Source organism: Drosophila sulfurigaster, chromosome 3 (genome assembly GCF_023558435.1).
Source record: "Drosophila sulfurigaster albostrigata strain 15112-1811.04 chromosome 3, ASM2355843v2, whole genome shotgun sequence".
Classification (NCBI taxonomy): domain Eukaryota; kingdom Metazoa; phylum Arthropoda; class Insecta; order Diptera; family Drosophilidae; genus Drosophila; species Drosophila sulfurigaster.
This window is the reverse complement of record NC_084883.1, coordinates 19,659,445-19,680,622: the sequence shown is the minus strand read 5'-3', so window position 1 is coordinate 19,680,622 and position 21,178 is coordinate 19,659,445. Positions and strand designations below refer to the sequence as shown.

Sequence of the window (21,178 nt, the reverse complement as noted above, 5' to 3'; positions counted from 1 at the left end):
ATGTTAATTACAATATTTAATACTTCACCACATTTTGCTAAACGAATTACTGAACACATTAAATTATTTGGACAGCAACCTTTTTAAGCAAAGACACAAACCTTCGTATACAGTGGTGGCCGGCATTAATGTGCTGCTATGCTCAGCATATTAGCGCTCACTCAATGCACACACACACACACACCGCACAGCGAGGCTCTTGGCTTGAGTAGAAAAAAACAAAACGCTCAAGCTGACACAACTCGAACGAACGGCAGGCAGCCCACCCTCACTCCTTACTCATACACACAGCGCCCAGGCTGAGCACGGTGGCTTCTTGTGGCGTCGTCGTTGACTGTCAGACTGGCGACTTCCCATTCATGCTGCAAGTTTTGCCTTTGCGTTTGCTTTATTTTTGTTTTTGTTTTTTTTTCTCTGCTTTTGTCACAGACGTGCGCTCCATTTTTATTTTCGCTGCAAAAGTTTTGCCGGCCATCTGTGTGAGGGTGGGCAAACCCCCCCTTTCTCCCAAAGGTGGAACAGAGCAGAGCTACGATTGTGTTTGTTTGTATCTCTTTCGTCGTCAGCGTCATCGTCGTAGTCGTCGTCGCCGTTGTTTCTGCACATGTTCTTGGAGTTTCGCATGGTCTCCTGCTCTCAAGTCTCTTTGCCACCACTTTATGTATACAATTTTTTTCGCCCATTTTTATTTTCTGTCTCGTCGTTGTTGTTGCTGTTTCTTGTTGTTGTTGTTGTTGTTGCCCTTGTACTCTTGAATGTTTTTGCCGTTTGTGCGTTGCGACGTCGACCGCAACTTCAATGGCGTCGCTTTGTGTGCGAAGCTTTTGCGGACCGCGTCAACGTTGACGTCGCGTTCGTCTTGTGCCAGCGACGTCGTCGTATTTTGGCGCTGCTTGGCTTTGCTGTTGTTGTTTTTGCTTTTGCATGGTGGCCCCCTTTTTTTTTGTTTTTGGCGCGTCGTCTGCATCGCCTTGAAAAATTTTTGTATGGCTGCCTGCGACTGGACCTCAGAACTGGACTTTGTGCCGTGTGTATTGCTGTCTCCGTTGCACACACACAGCGGTCGCAGGGTTGCCACTTCGTTTATTTTTTTCAAGCTTAGATTCGATTTTTGCTAGCGTTAATTATGCTGGGCTGTGTGCTTGGGAATGCTTTTAGCAAACGTGGTCAGCTATTGCGCGCTCGCTCGCACTTATCCACAGCGAAGCATGTTTGTAAGCATGTGTAGGTAGATGATTAACTGCGACACACACATACGCATGTAGCGTTAAAGCCGTTAAATACATGTATGTATGTATGTATATGTGTATTTTACATGTGCATGTATTTATTTGCGTGTGTATGGCACACATGCATGTGTCTGCGACAACGGCGACGACGACGCCATGTGCTTGGCTATATTTATTGTATGCTTGCTGGCTTGCTTTTTTTTTTTTGCATGCCAACACTTGAGGGTCTTCCCAACGCGTCGCCATCGTCTGCGCTCTCTACACGCCTCCCCTGCTCTGGTTGGCCCCATTGCATGGCCCCCCATGCCATCAACGTCACCTTTATCTTCGGCCAACTATGTGAGCAGCTGAAACTGACACACACGAGCGCTGCAGCAGCAGCGACTGCGACGTCGACGTCAGCGACGTTGGACATCAGCAGCAGCAGCAGCTGGCAACCCAGTTAATGGGGGGTGGTGTTGGAGACATAGCGGGCACACCCAACAAACAGTCGCCGACCCTCCTCTTGCCGCCTCCTCCTTTGGCTTCGCCCAGCAACCACTTGGCTTGCATTTTTTCCGATTTTTTCTTTCATTCTTTCTTGCAAACAATTTTTATTTTCTGTGCAGCAGAATTCGTTTTTTTTCCTGCTGCTTGCTCTCTGAGTATTTTTTTTCGCCTCGCGGCACGTCGCCAAAGTGTCTCAGTGTTTGTATGTGTGTGTGAGTGAGCGCCGCCGCTGCTGCTGCTGCTGTGAGTGAGAGCGAGCGGGCTTTGGCTTGGCACTTTGAACTTTTTCGAAGGAAAGCACAGGACGCAAAACGCTGGTTGAGCGAAAAGGAGGCAAAATAAAAGAAAAAATTCGAAATTGAGTGAAGCGCAAAGAAAAAATGCTGCTTACATGTATGCGTGTGTGAGTGAGCGTCCACCAACAATGGCCCAGCTGCTTTTCTGTGTGTGTGTGTGAGCTTGGACTCATAGTACACTTTCATTCTCATTCCACGCTTGGTCTCCAAGTAGCTACTCCTCTCTTTCCTTCTCTCTCTCACTCTCTTGCGATGCCCGACGCTGTGTCTGTCCAGTTCCCAGTCATGCATTTGGCTTTTTTTCCGTTGTACTTGTTTCAACTTTTCGTCCTGTTTCTTGTCTTCGGATTCGCCTGCTGGCCAGGCTCCCTATTCCTTTCCCATTGTTGTTGTTGTTACTAGAGAGCACAATTTTTTCTTTTGCGGCGCATTGTTTTTGTTGCACAGTGGTGCAATGTCAGTTAGATGCGAAATCTATTGAAGCTAAAATTTCTTTAAGATATGCTATATAAGAATATTATATTACATTTACAAATAAAATATAAAAAAGTGCAGTTTTTAAAGAATAATTACAAATGAATTAAGAAACATTTTTAAATTCATTTGCAAAATGTAATAAAGCTTTCTACATTTTTATTTTTTATTATTGAAATACTATAAAATGAATTTATCCATTTAATATGGAAACTTTGTTTACATTTTGTAAAATTTTGTAATTTGTGAAAAATCTTTGTGTTTTTAATTTTAATTTATTTTAAGAAAATATGAATTTAAAACAATATTTCACACTAAATATAGAAAAACTATAAAATTGTAATTTTTTTATCTGATGGTTTCATTAGGTAGTTCCTTAACTAGTTTTTGTAACGCCTAGGAATATGTCCACACCCATTTGAACATTCATGCTGCCTGTTCTCGCTTGTAGCAAAACACAACAACAACAACATTAACAAACGAAGGACCAGCAGAGTGCCCATCAATTGCTGCAATTCTTTTTATTTTTTTTTTTCTTTGGTCGCTCAAAATGTTCCATTGTTTTTACTGGTTCCGCCATGCAATGTCTAATACTACCGACCCCCAAACCATCTGAAACACAAGCGAATCTTTTAGCGACATCCAACAACAACACAAATCATGGCCATGCGAATTCATCTCCTCCAGTTAATGGGCGGCGAACATCGTCGTCGCATTTGGTGGCCTGGTCAGTGTTGGTCATTTTCTAAGGGTGTTATATACTTGGAGCACACACAGTCACCTACAGTGTGTGTTTGTGGGGGGAGGGAGATCTCTTATGTAGAATGCGCCACTCATTCGGCGCCACTGTCTCACTCACTCACACACACACTCACACACTTGTAAGTTTGCCGCAAGTTTGTTAAGAACTATGTATGTGTGTGTGAGTGAGTGGGAAGTGCGCTCTGCTCATCAATAATGCAAATTGTTGTTGTCTGCAAAGTTTCGTACACGTTTTGAGTTAACGCGAACCACGGTGCGCGTGTTGTGCCGCAATTTTTTTTCTTCCTCCTCAGCTTTCTCAGCTCAGCTTGCCGTTGTTGTTGTTGTTGCCGGCTGCCTTTGCTGCTGCTGCTCTCAGTGTTTCTTCTCATTTTTTTCGCTGCTTCGATTTTGCTTGTTGTTGTTGCTGCTGCTGCTTGTTGTTGTGCTTGAGTACGTCTCTGCTCTGTACACGTGTGTGTGTGTGTGTGCACGACTCTGAGCTTGTGTGTGTGAGTGTGAGTTGCGGCTTGCTTATGTTTTTTTCTTTTTCTCTTTTTATGTGCAGAGAGCGGCGGCTACGCTCTGCAATTTTTTCCGATTGCGACCGATTTTTTTCCGCTGCCGCTGCTTGTCGCTTGTGTGTGTATGTGTATGTGTGTGGGTGCGCTTGTGTGTGTGAAGCTGGTGTTGCTTTTGCTCCTTGCGCCTAGCTGTTTGCTAATCGTTGTCGTCGCAGTCAACGTAGACGCCGTCGACGTCGTCGTCGTCGTCTTTGGCATCATCTTTTATTTGTAATTCGGTTCATCATCATCGTTCATCGTTCTGTCGCATACATATGTATATGTATGTAACTGTTTATGTGTGTGTGTGTGCTCGCTGCTGCTGCTGCCGCCTTCGCTGTCGTTGCCTTTTCTTGCCATGTTGTTGTTGTTTTTGTATTTTTTTTCTTTCTTTCTTTGCGCGCCGCAGCGGCAGCGGCGGCGGTGGCAGCGACGACGACGGTCAATGCTGCCAACTTTGCCGTTGCCGTTGCCTGCCATCAGACAACATTTGTACTCGGTGGGTCTTGCTTCGATCGGACATTCGGTCGCCGTCGCCGTCGCCACGTTGCTGTAATTATCGCGTATACTCGCCAGACCGTCCGTCGTTCGCCCTCCTCCCTTGCCTTCGCCTTGTTATCGCTGTCCAATTTCCAATTGGAGCCGCAAACGTCAATTGGACCAATTTTGCTTGGGCCCCCTTTAATTACCTCAACAACAAAAAAAAAAAAGAAAAAAAATCGCGAGAGCGCAAATCAAATTAAAACTGGCCGAAAAAAGAAAAGTGTGCTTAAAAATAAAACACGGCGGGTCCTCAATTCTCTTTCTCGCGTAACCCGTTGCACGTTGCCCGTTGCCCGTTGTTGCGTCGTTTTTGTGCAATTTATACTACGCTATACTATATGGAATAAGTGGGGCTGCCGCTTTGCTGCTTATTTTAGCATAAATTCAAGTTCGCGCGCGTACACACACATACACTTACGCACATACAGACAGACAGGCCGTTGTCTGGCTTCTCGTCCCAATAAGAAAACAAGCAGCAGCCGTACTTTATTTCCAATAAGAAATGCCGCGAAACGTATCAAAAATGCAAGCTCTCTAAAGCTTATACGTCTTGCGCTTACGTTACGTGCTTGTCTTATTTTTGTTTGCCTCGTCTTTGGCATTACGTAGTAAAAGTAAAGAGGCATTCCCTCAGACACCGACACACACACGCACACACACATACAGATCTGCTGGCTGCATATGTATAACAAACACATGTCGCGCTGCCTTAACATTCCTTTTCGTATGACGTTGACGTCGCGTCGTTGCTGCTGCTGCTGCTGCGCTTTGCCAGCTCTTTTGACATGTGTTTGTGACTGTGCTGGCGTTTGTGTGTATGTGTGACAAGTGCCGCCTGCTGACTGCGCGCTTTACTTTTTATCATTATATTTATATTACACACGTTCGTAGAAATTTTGTATTTATTTTATATGCATTTGCCTTTCGTCGCGATATTCGCGTGTGTTTTGACTTTTCGTCTCCGTCGACGTCGTCGTCGGTTTATTGAACTAGACGCCCGTTCTAGATTTGTTTTCTTTTCTTTTTTGTTCTTGTATTTTGCCGGAACTCCGCTTAGCTACCGTCTTCGTCTCTAATATTTTGAATTTTCAGCATTTTCTGATTAACCATTTAATTCAATTTCCCTTCTTTTGCGCAGCAATAACAACAAAATAAAACGACATATAAAAAATAAAAAAAAATAAAATAAATCTTGTGAAAAGCAAAAGCCACGTGTTGATAAAAAAAAACATTAAAAAGAAACGAACAAAACATTTTGCTTCCATATCTCTTCCACAATACTATCGCTCTCTCTCTGTCTCACTCACTCACATAACTTATACTCATTATTCATAACTAAATCGCAACGATTGCGTCCTTTTTGCTCTCTTGTGCGTGTGCTGTTGTTATAATTATTAATTAATTTGACAACAATTGAAAAAGAAAAGGAAAATAAAATCAGCAAAATATTTGTATCCATTCATTTTGCTGTGTTTTGGCTCTCACACAATCCTTTACACATACAAATAATACATATAATTATATATAAATATCAAAAGAGTCAAATATATTATTATTGTATGCAATTGATTCCGTCACGTCGTCTACTACAATTTGTCAAATCTACTACAAATCACTAAAAAAAAATAATTCGTTACTACAATACTGCGATATAATAATACGACAAATAAATAAAAATAACAACCAAAAACTACTGCGATTATTTAAGATCCTGTGCCAACAAGGATTACAATTTTCGAAATTTGCATAAGGTATGTCGCACTACAGTTATCACTTAAAACAAAACTTGATGGGGAATGAAAATATTGAAAAAAGTATATGAGAATATACTTAAAAATGATATGATAATCATTTAAAATAAAATTTTCTGTGGAATGAAAATAAGATTTTAGAAAAATATAGGAAATTCATTATTTTCTAAAGATTTATTGTCCTCTTTATCCTTTTCATTATTTGCTTTTGCTTTATATTCATTGATGTAGACGAATCAAAGTAAATTCAGGAAATTGTGTATTTATTTTATTTTTTTTTTTTAAATATATGTTTATATTATTTTCGAAATAAAGCGAAATTTTAATAGGTAGTTCTACATTTGAATTGTATTTTATATTACAAATTTTCAAAAACCCAACTTAAATAATCTAATTCAAAAATAAACTTTATTTCTAAAAAAGAAACTGTCTTTATAAGGTTAATTAAGGAACTCTAAATTAATTGTGGAAAATTAGAAAAAGGAATACTTAAACTTAAAAGTTTCTTGCTCTGAAAAATTGTGAAAAATTCCTAATAAAATGTACTTTTAAACTGTTCTTAAAAAGTGTTTGCGATAAAGCGAATAAATCAGTGGAAACTTAATAAAAACCGTTGCCTACCTGCAGGCGCTTTTTCAAGTTCAACTTTTACTTACACTTTTTCGACTTTCTTTTTCGAAATTAGCTTTACGCACCTTTCAATGGGCTTGGCTTTCGACCCACAATGTGCCATCAAATAATGCCATTAATTAGGCACAAGCACACTAACACACACACACACACTCGCACACCTATATACTCTTCTTCTTCTTCTCACCACACCCTTAACAACCTTAGTGTTGCTTTCCTTCTCTTGCTCGTTGTAACAGGCATTCTCTGAGCTGCTTGCTCGCAATTAGCGACCATCAGAAACAAAACTGAGACATAATAACGGCAAAAAAAAAATAAAAAGAAAAGCTTAAAAAACGTGAAAAGCCAATGGAACTGAGCAAATTTTTCCTCTTTTTTTTGTTGTCGTGTTGGTTTGGCACACCCAAAAGTTACTTAGTGTATTTGTATTCGTGTATTTGTATATGTTTCTCTGAAGGTTTTTCCCAATATCTATCAATTGAGTTGGCGTCGCCTGTTGTGAACTTGTTTTTTTTCCCCTATTTTTTTTTTTGTTGGTGTCATAATGTGAAAGTTATGACCACTAAGGCACTAAAACCTAACTTCTGCTGTATAAAAGTGTGTGTGAGCTTTTCAAAAAGTTTTGCAACATGCTAAAAACGTCGTTAGAAAAAGAAAAACAAATCGAAAAAGGGTTTTTTTGCAATACAAAACTTAGAGAAAATGCACAGATCAGACGGCTTCACTTTACTTTATTGAAGTTTTGGCAAATTTCTATCAATGAGGCTTTGGAATATCTCAAAAAAGTAATTTGATCTAATAATTGAAACCCTTGAAATCTTCTAAGATTCAACTTAATTTTAGAAAGAAGTGAAACAAAGGAAATTTTCTGTATAAATCAGTTACTTAAAAAATTATGATTAAAGTGAATTTTCCTTACCAAAGTTTGATTGAAAATAGTTCATCAACTTGTTTAGCTCGGCACATAACTTTTGAAATGAAACTTTCGATATAAATTCAATATTAACATACAAATTCTTGGAATAAAAAACAATAAACATAAACAAAATTAGCATTAAAAGTTCACAGTAAATTGATTTTGGATAGTTTTCACAATTTGGCAATGCATTTTCCGCTGATTTCCCGCTTTTAGAAGCTCAAGCTCAAGCTGACCAAAAGCAACGCTCAAGTTTTCATTTTCCTTTGACGCTGCTTTTGTTTTTCTTCTCGATTCGCTTTGTGTTCGGGGGGTTTTCTCCCAACAACAACAACAACAACAACAGCTGTGAAGCATTTCCGGTCGAGTGCATCCTTCAGGCATTCATCGCATGCCAATTGCAAAGTGCATTTTAGTACTTGGAACTGATGATGTTGCCTCTGCCTCTGCCTCTGCCTCTCTGCTAGCCTGCAAAGTTAATCGATATTTTTCAAAGTGCAGTGTTGCACAACGTTCGCATGATGTATGGATGGGGGGAAGAAGGAGATGTAAAAGAAAATAAAGTTAGCACATCAAGAAGCGAGCAAAGTTTACCAAGTGGCGGCAACAGCTGCCCCAGCGAAAACTTCTCAAGCCAACTAACAAAGTGAGGTCTCACTGTATATGAACAAAAAAAAAAAAAACAAGTTAGCAGCACAAAGTTGTGCGGTCAGATGTGCTTCAAAGATATCCTCGATAAGGTTGGGAAATCACTAAGGAAAACTCTACAAAGTATGAGATTCTTGGAAATATTCAGACTATTTATATTTAAGGAATTAGAAATGGATTTACCGTCTTTTTAACTTTTCAACATTTTCAACATCTTTAAGAATAAAGTTGGTTGTATTTAAAATTTGGGATTGAATAAGGAAAGACATCCTAGATAGTGTTATGATCTAACAAAAAAAAAAAAATCAAATATTTAGGCAATTTATTCAGCTATATATTTTTAAAGATAGTTCTCCTTAAAAAGGTAGATGACAAGGTAGATAGAAATCCTAATTAAAAAAATTTGAAATGGCTGAGAGAAAGTCATCAAAATATGAGATTTACTAGACTTTTAGGTACATATATGATATATAAATATATTTCGAGTCGAAGGCCTCAGTAACCAGCACTCTCTTCTCTGTAAATTTGATTTAGTATTTAATACTACATTTATTATAATAAATAAAATATAAAAATTTATTTAATGTGGGTTCAATTATACTGATTTCAAAGATGTTGAGAGGTTTAAATAGATTACCATTAATATTATTATTATTTATTAATTGTAGCTTAGAATTCTATAATTCTATATATATGCAGAGCCAGAAGCCTCAGTGCCTTTAGGCTAGTGTTCGATATTTATTAATACACTTCATCACTTACATACATCATAAAGCAATTTTATTTATTAATTTATTTTTTATTGAAAATGTAAACCATCTTTAAAGATCTTCATATAGTAATTTCTTTGCTATATGGTGTTTATTTTATAATAACTGCACTACTTTGCTTTATTAGAAGCATTTTAAGAATATTTAATATTCGGAGTATTTCATAGTTAGCAAATTTTTAATATACCAACTTGTAATGTCAACTGCAATGCGAAACTCTTTCTTTTGCTGTTGAGAATCCTCAATTTACCCCATTGATTGCGGTTTACGGGGTATGCAAATCGCGAAACCAAATCAAATGATCGCCAACAGCAACAGCTTCAGCAAGAAATAAAAAAAAAATAAAACGAGAGCGATATAAAAACAAAAGCCAATGGCTTTTGAAATGCCGCGTCGAGTTGAGTCGAAGTCTCAGAGCAAAATCGGTTTTGTCTGAGCTGACATGAATTGACATGAACGAGCCTGTTCTGCTCTGCTCAGCTTTGCTCCGTCAGGTCTGTCGCTTGGGTCGTTCGCTTTGGGGTCGGATCTGGGGTTTCTACAGAGGCCACAACTTTGTGTGCAGCATCAGCATCAGAAGCTAGCGAGTCCGCTCCAACTATTGCAGTTGAGTAAGAAAATCAAGCAGTGTCATAGCCTAAAGGGGGGGCGTGGCTAGGTCGGGCGGGCGGTCGAGAGACGACAACGATTATGCGCCGGTTGTTTTTTTCTCTATAGCTTTTGTGTATACAATAGCGGGTTATCAAGTCCCAAACAGCGGACGCCCAGTGCGGGTGCATTGTGACCCCCTCTACCCTTCCCTCTGTCTCTGTCCCTGTCCTGCTTCCCCTTTCTCGCGGCGTTAACCAGCTAACGGTAGCGTCCAGTGTCGTGGTTAGGTGGAGGGAGGGAAGATGAGGCGCTTATCACAAGGCCTATTGAGCTGTATTTGTGTGTGTGTTTGTGGAATGGAAATGGAACTGAAACTGAAATTGTTCGCCCCGTTTGCTCGAGCGCCCTTCAGCTCGTGTTGTGCGTACACAGAGAAAAATTTGTGAATGCGTTTTATAAGGATTTAAAAACTACATGATGAGAGTAAAAAACTTGATGGAAATGAACTTCTCACAATGTGCAATCAATCTGAAATGAAATCGACTTTTTAGCCAAAAAATATATTGTATTAAATATAAAGTTTGCAATGTAAATAAATTATATTTATATTGATTCGAATATATTTTGAGAAACTTTAAATCAAATTCTAGATTAATTTTTCTTTATCCTTTTCTCTTTTTTTTTTATATCATGTTTTTTCATTGTTTTCTTTAACTTTCAATTATTTGTCTAAGCAAAACAGATCAAATTGTTTTGTACTTTCTTTATTTATTAATTCAAGCTCATTTAACATATGTTGAAAAATAAATAAATTAAATATTGGTCTTAACCTAACCTAACCTTTTCATTACAAATATTTTAATATTTTTTTTTTAAATATATATTATATTATATTTTGAGAAACTTTAAATCAAATACTAAATTTTTTTCTTTATGCTTTTCTCTGAAAATTTTTTTTATATTATGATTTCACATTGTTTTCTTTAAGTTTTATTTATCTTTCTAAATATGTAAAAGAGATCAAATTTCTCTGTTTTGTTTTTTGTATACGTTAATTCAGTTTCACTTATGTTAAAAAATGAATAAATCAAATATTGGAACAACAAAATGTAAACTTTTTATTTTAGCATCAGAAATTTTTAATTGAATTTTTTAATTATGCTGTTGTTTTTTTCTCAGTGTATGCAGTAGTTGAGCTGAGGGCGGCTTACACTTCAGCACACTCACACTCACACACACACACACACACACACACACTTGCATACATAAACCCGCACACTTACACTTGCTCTCTCGCCCAGCTTATACAGATAGCGTAATCAGGGTATTTCCGAGGCTGTGATTTTTATATTTTTCAATTTGTTTTTTTCTTTATTTATTTGTGTGTGTGTGTGTGTGTTGCCTTCGCGTTTGGTTTTTATTTTACTTTTCATTTGAGTTTTTCTTACTTTTCCTTTGCATTCATTTGCACAGCAAACGGCGGCTACTTCTTAATTTCTTTTTAGTGCTTAAATGAGTTGCTTGGGGGTTGATGCGACGCCATCCCCCATGACACCCCGCCACTCGCCACCCTCCACCCCTGCCTTGGGTCATCATGGCCAGCGGATGAGGAGGCGAGAGTGGCAGGCAAATTTATTTAAGAAAATCACAAGAAATGTAAAACAACTGGGCAGCATTTTTCTTTTATTTGTTTTTTATTTTTTTTTTCTGCCTTCCTTTGGCCAACCCTGCCTACCCAAGAAGCCCCCTTTTCCCTGCCCCTTGTCTCGCAATCTCTTGGTATGCGTAGTGTTTTTAAGGGTAGGTTTTCTTAATATTTTTTTTTGTATAGCTGGTTGTTGTTGCTGTAAAGGTTTTTTTCTTCGTTAGTTTCTTTGCTTCGGTTTTGCCTTTAATCGATCGACTTTTTTTTTTTTTTTTTTGGGAGGTGGGCGGAGGTGACGCAGTAGCTGGTAGCTGAAGTATGGGGGGCAGGACATGCGTCCAGCAACATCAATCACAGTTGCTCAAATGCTGTGAGGTGGCAGGCAGAGGCAGCTCAGCTTCAAAAGCGACAACGCACACACACACACACACACACACGTATATATTGATAGACAAACACCCGCTCACACACACACACAGTTGAGCAACATTCTTGAAGTTTTGTAAACTTGCTGGGATTTATTCAATAGCATTTGGGTTTATCATGAGAGCATCTCTTCAATGAGTTGAGTTTACCCGCTACAGATTTTTCTTCTTCTTTTTTTTTTTTGCTGTCCGAGATCTAATCATGTAAAGTTTTTCAATTCGACGAGTTTTCCACGATTCCACGAGCCCTGAACTTAAAGTCTTTTTTGTTGTGGGGAATTTGAGTTTAAGCTGCTGCTAATTGGTTTAATCAATAGCATCTCATAGATAGTTTACAGTAAGTGGTTTATTTTATTGTTTAAGTGATGTTTTAGTATTTTCATTGCAATTTCTTAAAGGCGAAAGTTTCTTATCCTTATATTTGGTTGTACCTTTATTTAATCTAATATAAAAATTGTGTCTTCTGGAGTAATTTGAAAAATTGTTTCTTATTGTTCATGTGTTTTAATACCTTTCTACATATAGTTTCCAATGAGTGACTTGTAACTTGTAACTTGTTAAAGTCGAAAGCTTCTTAACTTTTTATTTGGTTTTACCTTTATTTAATTTAATTTAAAATATACGACTTGTAATGAAAATGTTTTCTATTTAAATGTATCTATTATTAAGATTATTATTGTTAAGAGGTTACAGTAAAACTTAAATTTCGGGCTCTAAAAATAAATACAATAAAAAATATATAACGATAAATAATAATATTTGATTTTTGTGATAGTGATAATAGGATTTAAAAATAAATGTAAATGTCTCACAATATGTAAACCAAATTTAAATAAAGTGTAAATTTTGGAATATTTAAGTTTACCAAATCTATTGCTATAGCTAGCAACACTTAAGGATATAGAAAACGAAGAGCTTTTAAGAAATATATTGAGAATTAATATAAAATATCAATAATATTTGCTTGTCCGACCAAAAAGAATTGCAAAAATGTACAGTGATAGTAAAAACTTTAAAACATATTTTTAAAGTTTGCAGTCTGAAAATATGTTTAAAAGTTTTTACTATCATTGTACAATTCTTGCAATTTTTTTAAAATTTAAAATCTATTTTAACTCTCTTATGAGCTCTACCTAAATACTGATTTGTCGCAAAAACCATCTATAGTTATGCTTTGGAAGTGGAACTGGAGACTGTAAACTTTCTCCAAACAATATTTGGCAACAAATATTGGAAATATCAAGAAATACACACAGTTGCAGTGAAGCACACACAGCTGACATATAGTTGAGAGTTGACAATAGTTAGTTGGGAACAGTTTTGTGGGTCTCTGGTCTGGTCTGAACTGAACTGAACTGAACTGGTTTGGTTTGCCTTAAACAAGACAACGGCTAGCCAGAGGAAGGCAGACAATTGAGGGGGCAGACATTGGGGGCAGCTGCGCTAAATGAAGCAAGGCGAAAATGGGGCGCAAACCTTTTTTTTCTTTGCTCTCTACACAAACAGACTTACATATTTGTTATATACATATACTTCAGGCACAGGCGGCTATATACATTTTTAGGGAGCTGAGAACAACACAAATGTAATCTATATCTTTTTTTTTTTTTGCTGTGCCAAGGCAACAACAACATTTTAAATGAGGCAACAAAGAAAAAAAAAAGTAGAAAAAATAGAAAGAAATTTTCACGAAATCATTGGGAGTGCCTCCATTGGGAGGATGAGACAGGGGGCGACGTCTACCGAGGAGTGCCCGAGGTATGAGATTAGTTGAGAAATAAAAATCCACCCAAAAAGCCAAAGCGCCACCCAAAAGCCAAATCGACAACGACTACGAATACCAAAAAAAAAAAAAAAAAAAACTGCTGATGAGTTGAAACGTACCAAAAAATACCAGAAAAAAACCGAAAAAAACGCCGAGAAAAAAGAAAAGAATCGGTTATTTAGTAGTTGTGTGTGGGCGTTGGGCGCATTTTTCTCGCTCTGTTTCAAATTTCCCTCTCCTAGCACAACCCACTTCACCACCCACTCATTCCCCACTCACTGCCACCGCCTTCACCTTCACCCCTTTTTTTTTACGTTTTGCTCTGCGCTGTTGTAGAGAAATTAAAAGGACGGATTTTTTTCTCGTCCATTTGGCGCTTCGTTTGCTCCTTTTTGGCTCCAAAGCTGCTGACTTTTTATGTAATTATATAGCATTGTGTGCAATGCGGACGGACGGGGAGGATTGAGAGGATATTTTGGAGTGTAGACACTCATCAATACAGCAATACGAAAGAACGTTGTCTATGCTTTAGGATAGAGATGACTGAGGTGTAGGGCTTATACCCCGAGGGTAAGGTTAACAATAGTTAAAACTTAAGCGATTTTCATCCAATTACAACTGAAATATTGTATGGAAAGTAAGTGCATTAAGATGCGTTGGCGCTTTCTCACAAAAACGTTAAAGGTCGATTTCACAAAGCATAATTAACGAAAATTAAGCGTGAATAAGCATAAGGAATTTTATTTGCGGAGCAGAAATCAAAGAAAAGGAGCAAACGGAGTGGCTGAAGTTGCTGTAAATTGATTTTACATTATCATACGGGAAAAGGCAAAAGATTAAGAAAGCGGCACAAAATGAAGCGGTAGAAATGAAAGATTTTCAAGAATTTTAGTATGAATTTGAGATGGAATAAATAAGAGCTACTTTAAGAGTTGAGGACACCAAAAAGGTTGATCCCGGACTTAACATATTTTTATAATTTTTAACGAAACCAAACTTTATGATGTAAAGTTGGAAACTTTTTCCTCCTTTATTATAATATATAATTTATTATTTTCGTTTTAAATGTAATTATTTATATTACTAATTGGGATGATATATCTGGCAGTTTTCCTATATGTTTTGTTCCTAATGTTTTATAACATTTTTACATAATCCTAGAAACTTATTATGCAAAAAAAGAGGTATACTAATGAGTAACTCTAAGTCGAGCAAACTCAATTGCAGTTTTCTAAAATTGTGATTCTTGTTGTAGAATTACGTTATTTTTTTTACTTATACCTTTGGGCAGTTTGTGCCTAGCAACGTTTGTGCTTTGTGTCCCAAAGTTTTAAGCCCTTTTTTGTGGGTACTTTTGCAATGAACAACAACCTTTTTCGCTGTTGTGTTGTGTGTAAACAGCGGCTTCATTTGCATCGCCAAATTGTGCGCACGAATTAATTTGAACGAACAAAAAATATTTACTATAAATTAATTAAAAAATTTTAAGGCATCAGCTCTCCCTCTCTCCCCCTATAACTAGGCAATGGAAAAATTATGAAAACGAAAGCGAATCACAAGGCAACAGCGACGGCGACGAAGTCGACCTACAGCAATAAAAATAGCTGTAAAAAGATGAGCGTATCGTGGGTGGATGGAAGGGGGGGATAACGAAAATAAAAGACAAGAAAACAAAAGCAAAAGAAACAAAAATCAAAGATAGAGCAGCCGGCCAGACGTAACGTAACCTTAACGTAGCCATAGCGTAACGTAATATAAAAGTAAAGTAAAGCGAAAGACGCGAAAAACTCGCTCATGTGACCGAGCGACCGAGTAATAAAATAGCAAAAACAGCGACCGAGACGGAAACTGCGACGCTGACTGCGACAGCAGCTGAGGCAGTCGCAGCAGACGCTTCGTCGTCGACGTCGACGTCGCGCAATGTAAATAAACGTAAAAGCAGAGTTCAAAAAGCGAACGAGGCGCAAAGCGAAATACACATAACATAACACATATAATAATAATAAAAATGCCGGCCGCTTTAGCGGCTGATTTTCAGAGGCGCACACAAACGAACACACAAACACACACACGCATACACAAGCACATACTCGACTCGAAATTTTTGCCATTTTTGCTTTGGTTATCCTATCGCGCCTTCTTACTATTTTCGTCAGTCAGCTGCTTACTCTTCGTTCTCATATGTTTCTCACTTACTCTGCTGCTTGTGCTTGTGCTGTGCTGTGTGCGTGTGTTAGTATGTGTGTTGAGTATTTTGATAATTCAAACTTCCTCAATGTGCAGCAGCTGCGACGGTGACGGCAGCAGCAGCGGCGACAGCGACAGAGACGTCGACGCGACGTCTTCTTTTATTTGCTGCTTTTCCTTACCTACGCGACGACGTTTTATGGTGCAGCTTTCTAGTTGTTCTTGTTCTTGCTCTCATTCTTCTCGCTGTTGTTGTCGTGTTGCTGTTGTTGTTGTTTTTGCTGGTACGTTTTGGTTGCTTCTTTAAGTTTTTCATTTCATTTCATTCATCGCAAGCGCCTTCTTTTATTACTCTACAAAACATAACACAAAAAAAAAAAAAAAACATTCTCAAGTTCAAACGTGACGTTTCTTTTTTGTTGCAACAGTTTAGCAGCTCTTTAAGCTCTTTTGAAAGGGGGCGCGAAGAAACTGAAAGGAATAACGTTAAATCATTTTAACGCATCTGCTATCTATTTTTTGTGGGAGTTTCTTTTACAATATTGTAAGCAACGAGCTTCTTAAGAATTAGCTTCGTTTCTTAAGACTTTTCATAATTTTTAAATTGTAAATTAAATTAAATTATCTTTAAGATACTTTGTTGATTCTAAAAAACATTTTATTGTGTGTGCTATCTCAGTAACAACAGCCAATTGTTGAAATTGCGTTGTTAGTTGAGATTTACTTCAATCTTTAAATTATAAATTAACTAAAATTCACTATGGTACTTTCATTAGATTATTCTTCAAATTCATTAGATCTTCTTATTTTATATTTAACTTTATATTCCCCTCGATAAGATATAGTAGCTTTATAAATAAAAAGTCATTTAATAATAATTTGTTGCTTTTCTTTTTTGGCACTAAATTCTTTAAGTTTTCTAAACTCCTTTAAATCTCTCAATAACTTCTTTATAGTTAAGTACGTTGTGGAAATGTTGAGTCATAGTTCATGCTTGAAATGCAATTTCATATATTGTCTAGTTAAAAACTTGGAGACCATTCAGAGTTCTGTTTATTAGCAGTTTTAAAAGCTTTCAGATTTAATCAGATGCATTGCAAAACTTTGTGCTCAGTCACCGAATTTGTTGTATTTAGTAAACTGCTGCTTTATCCTGGTTATCCTGGCATAGGGCGGAGGGAAAGTGAGGAGCTGCAGCTGCAGTTAAATTAAAAATATGTGGTCTACTTTTAGGTGGCGAGCAGAGCAGAGTAGCTTGAAGGATATTATTGGTAGAGCTAAAGCGCAAACACAAAGCAAATTTTTGAAGAATTTTTAATTAAAATGCAAGCGGCAGCAAACACCAGTCTCAGTGGCAGCGACGTCAACGTCAGCGCTGTATTTGTAATTGTGTAAACAGCACACACACACACACACAGAAAAATAGAAAACCAGAAAAAAAAAACGAAAGAAAAAAAAAATAGATGAGCGCAAAAGCAACGGCGACAAATGTTGCGGTTTTTGTAAAGCTGAGCGCGAACGCGCGTAAAAGCAGTTAGTAAATTGCACACACACACACACACACACACACACACACACACACAGACATAAACACGTATACATATGCAGAGTGGCGGACACCTGCATGCATATGCAAAAGGAGATTGGGCAGCCTTCTGATGGTCACGTAGCAGGAAGCTTCAACCCAAAGCCAAAGTCCACAATGTCTGAGCTTTGTTTTCGTTTTTATTTTTTTGCTTTGCGAGGAACGAGACAGAGCGATGTGCACCAGCTGTGTTACAGCAGAGAGTGATAGAGCGAGAGAGAGATAGAGAGAGTGCGAGAGCTTTGTGTGCGTGGTCTACGCTTCGCCATTTAACCTAAACATCATTCACAAACATGGGACGTCTGCCAAGAGCTCTGTTTCTGTTTCTGTTGCTGTTGCTGTTTTTTTCTACTATTTCCACTACTTCTGCTACTTCTACTACTTTTACTACATCTACTACTTCCACTTCCACTTGCCTGCCCGTCGTCTTCTTTTTCTATGCTAGGCAACAACGCCCAATTGCTCAAATGGCTGCAGCTGCGCTTCAGTTGTGTGTGACTCGACTCCTAACTGTGATACTCTTGAGCCCGCACACACACACAAACACGACTCTGACGTTTCATTTCCGTAACTCAAACGTTGCTCAGTTGTTGCCATTGTTGTTGTTGTTGTCGTTGCTGCTGTTGCACTGTGGAGACACTTTATAGCCGGAGAATCTTCATTTACTTCCGTGCCCAGCCAATTTTTTTTTTTGAAGCTGCAGCATCCATGATGTTTCTAGGTTGCGCATACGCCCCGTAGAACAACTGCCTTGTTTTTAGAATTTTATTCATATGCTCTAACCCAGAGAGAGAAACTGCTAAAAATAGCTATGAAAATACTATTTAAATTTGATTATTACAGAATATATTATTTAAAAGTAAAACTTTGAGTACAACTCTTTAGAGTACAAAAATGTTATGTAAATTTTTTAAATTTTCTGTGAAAAGATTAAAAAACTACTAACATAGACTTTTAATTTTGTTAGACTATTTACTTAAAAAAAATGAACAGGTATTAAATTTTTAAATCGCTTTAAAACTTTGTATTAATCTCTTTTTTTTAACCAAATTCTAACACATTCTTATTTTTCTACTTCAAGTTCCATAGTACTTAATGCTAATTTGAGGACTACTTTATACCAATATATTTGCTATTAATACTAAGATTACAGCGATTTATTTATTTTTTTTTTTAATATTTATTTGCTATTGAAGTAATTTTACTTTAACATTTTTTGCTTTTGTTTTCTCCTAAGTTTCTAGATTCTAAATTCCTTTATAGTTGATTACATTTTTCAACTATTTCTATATAAATAAATTCACGATATTACATTCAAAAATATTTTCTATTGTAACTATGAAACCTTTAGCTATTGTTACCATTAAATGTACTACATTAAAGATGATATTTAATATGTTAGATCAAAAATTTAGTTTGTAAAGTTACATTATAAAAACTATTTTTGCTTTCACCAAGAATAGATTTAAATAAAGCTGCAGATAATATGGAAAAGCGCTCAGTAAATAGAGCAATGATCGGACTATTTATTCAACGATTCGCTTTTACTCAAAAGAAAAGTGTAATCCGTTAAAGTTGTAGTCCGAAAGGAAAGTACGGCTTTAGAAGTATGCTAAAAACTAAACTATCCACTTATTTTGTATTTGTATTTTACATTTTTTTTTTTGCCAAGCTATTGTGTTGCTAAGGCCGGAATAGCAGCATCATCATTATGATCAAAATCATCATGATACAGTCAGAGAGTCAGCAGTTGATGTCTCCAGTGTGTATATGTGTGTGTGGGATATGTCTAGGAGATATAGAAGGTGCACTGGATGCGCCCAGCTGACAATCAATGTTTGGTTTAGCTGCACAACAGCAACAAAACAACAAAAAATTGAGAAAAACTCTGAGCAAGACAAAACATCGAGTGGCTATAGCAAAAAAAATAGAAGAAAAATGAAAGAAGCAGGTGGGTGAAGGAGGAGGAGGGATAAGGAGAAGGTGGAGGGAGGAATAGTGAAACAAAACACAACGACAGGGAAAGAATGATAGAAAAAAAATGAAATTAATTTCTTTTGTGTGTTTGGTGGGGCAACGACGACGTTATTTAGTTGCCGAGCAACCCGCAGCAGAGGCAACATTGGCAGCATGCGGCATGCGGCAGCCAACTCCAATGTTCATTTCCGGCAGTCAAAGCTGCGTCCTGTGTGCGTCATACCGAATGGCTGCCAGGCTTGCAACATCGTTGCTCAGGTGGCAGCTGGGAGTCTGAGTTAGTTGGCATCTTGCGATGCCGTTGCCGTTGCCGTCACTGCTGCCGCCTCCCCTGTGGCACAAAACTCCATTCCACTCTCCATTCTCCACTCTCCACTCTGCCTGCTGCACTGCGCTGTCTTTTGCCACACTCCACTCTCTCGACTCGCTTTTTTTCGCAGCATTCTTCTTGGCGTTTGTTCATTTGCCCGCAACTGTATCCATGGCATGCAGGAGGCGTGGCAACTATATAAAGCCGCCCGCAACCCAACACTCGTACCCTCTTTAGACCATTTTTTTTTGCCCGCTGCCTGCCTGCCCAATCCCCCATTTTGCTGCTATGCTAATGAAGCCTCTTCTTTTGGCTCATGCTTTCAATGGGGCAACACACTGGACGACGACGACGTCTCTTCTCTGCTCTCTACTCGCTTCTCTATGCTGGCCTAAGCTCATGCCATTTGGCTCACTGTTAATCCCTGCCACTAAAGACCAAGAACGAACTTAGAAGGAAGGGGTAGAAAAAACATACTCCTGAGTTACTCTTCTGCGCAGGCTCACAACTCACAACTCACATCTGTAGCTGGCTATATATATTCTGGATTCAGGACTCGAAACTGAAGCTTTAGGAGCAGCTCCTCAACCTTATCCTTTGCCTGCAATCCGCACGCCTTGTTGCGGTATTAGTTTGCTTTACGTGATTTCGTTGCATTCGTTTTTTCTTCCATTTTTTTGTGCTTTTCTCTCTTGCATTTTCACATTTTCTTTGGGGGCCAGCGTTTGGTGCTCTGTGGCAAAACCCCATAGATTTAATTACAGTTTTCCTCTCGCAGATAATCGAATTTTTTTTCATTTCTTTCTATTCATTTCGTTTTTTTTTGAGGACTTGCCACGTCCGCGTCCTGTGTGCTGTGTGTTGTATGCAACTTCCTTTTAATCTGCATGTCGATTTCCTTTGCACAGATTCCTTCTCTTCGCATTTTTTTTGCTCCTTTCTCTGTCTTCTTCTTTTTTTTTTTTTTTTTTTTGACCAAGTTTGCACATAAATTTCAGTTCAGTTGTAATTAAAAATTGCTTTTGAGGCGAGTCGAGGCTGCGTTTCTTACTCAAAATTAGTTTCCATCTTCTTCATCTGCTGCTGCTGCTTCAGTTTTTTCTTCTTCGACATTTTCTGTATTTAATCCACAAGTTTCTGATGAACCAAACGTTCCAGATCATGCCTTTGATGTGTCCTGTGTAATTTTTTATTGAACCCCTTTGTTTATTGATTGTGATTGAAAATTGCTAAAGAAAATTGTAAATTAAGTGGGAGGTCGACAATATTTGATTTGCAAAGTTGGGGTGGTAAATGAAACGCATCAAAGGAATCTTTTTTTTATTAGAGAAACCTTGGTAACCATTTGCAAGTTTTTAAATAAAGTCAATTTTAGATTGAAGAATGTAAAAACCCTTTGAAAGTGTTTTCAAAAGCTTTCCAAACGTCTTCAAAAATATATTGTCTATGATTCCTTATTGATCAGCAATAACTATATTTGATGATGAATATTGTCACATATCTTTATATATTTCATTTTAATCTGAAAATAATAGGATTCATTGATTGATTGAACAATTCTTTGTGTAATTTGCAATTTTATCATGTTTTATAAAGAAACTCTTTACAGCAAATAGTTCTTAAGTTGAAAATTGTTGTATATA

At 37.5% G+C, this 21,178-nt stretch overlaps 1 protein-coding gene across 1 annotated transcript in view; it reads left to right on the top strand.

Moving 5' to 3' along the window:
• LOC133846103 (uncharacterized) overlaps positions 1–21,178 on the top strand; it is a 62,435-nt gene that overhangs the window by 6,544 nt on the left and 34,713 nt on the right.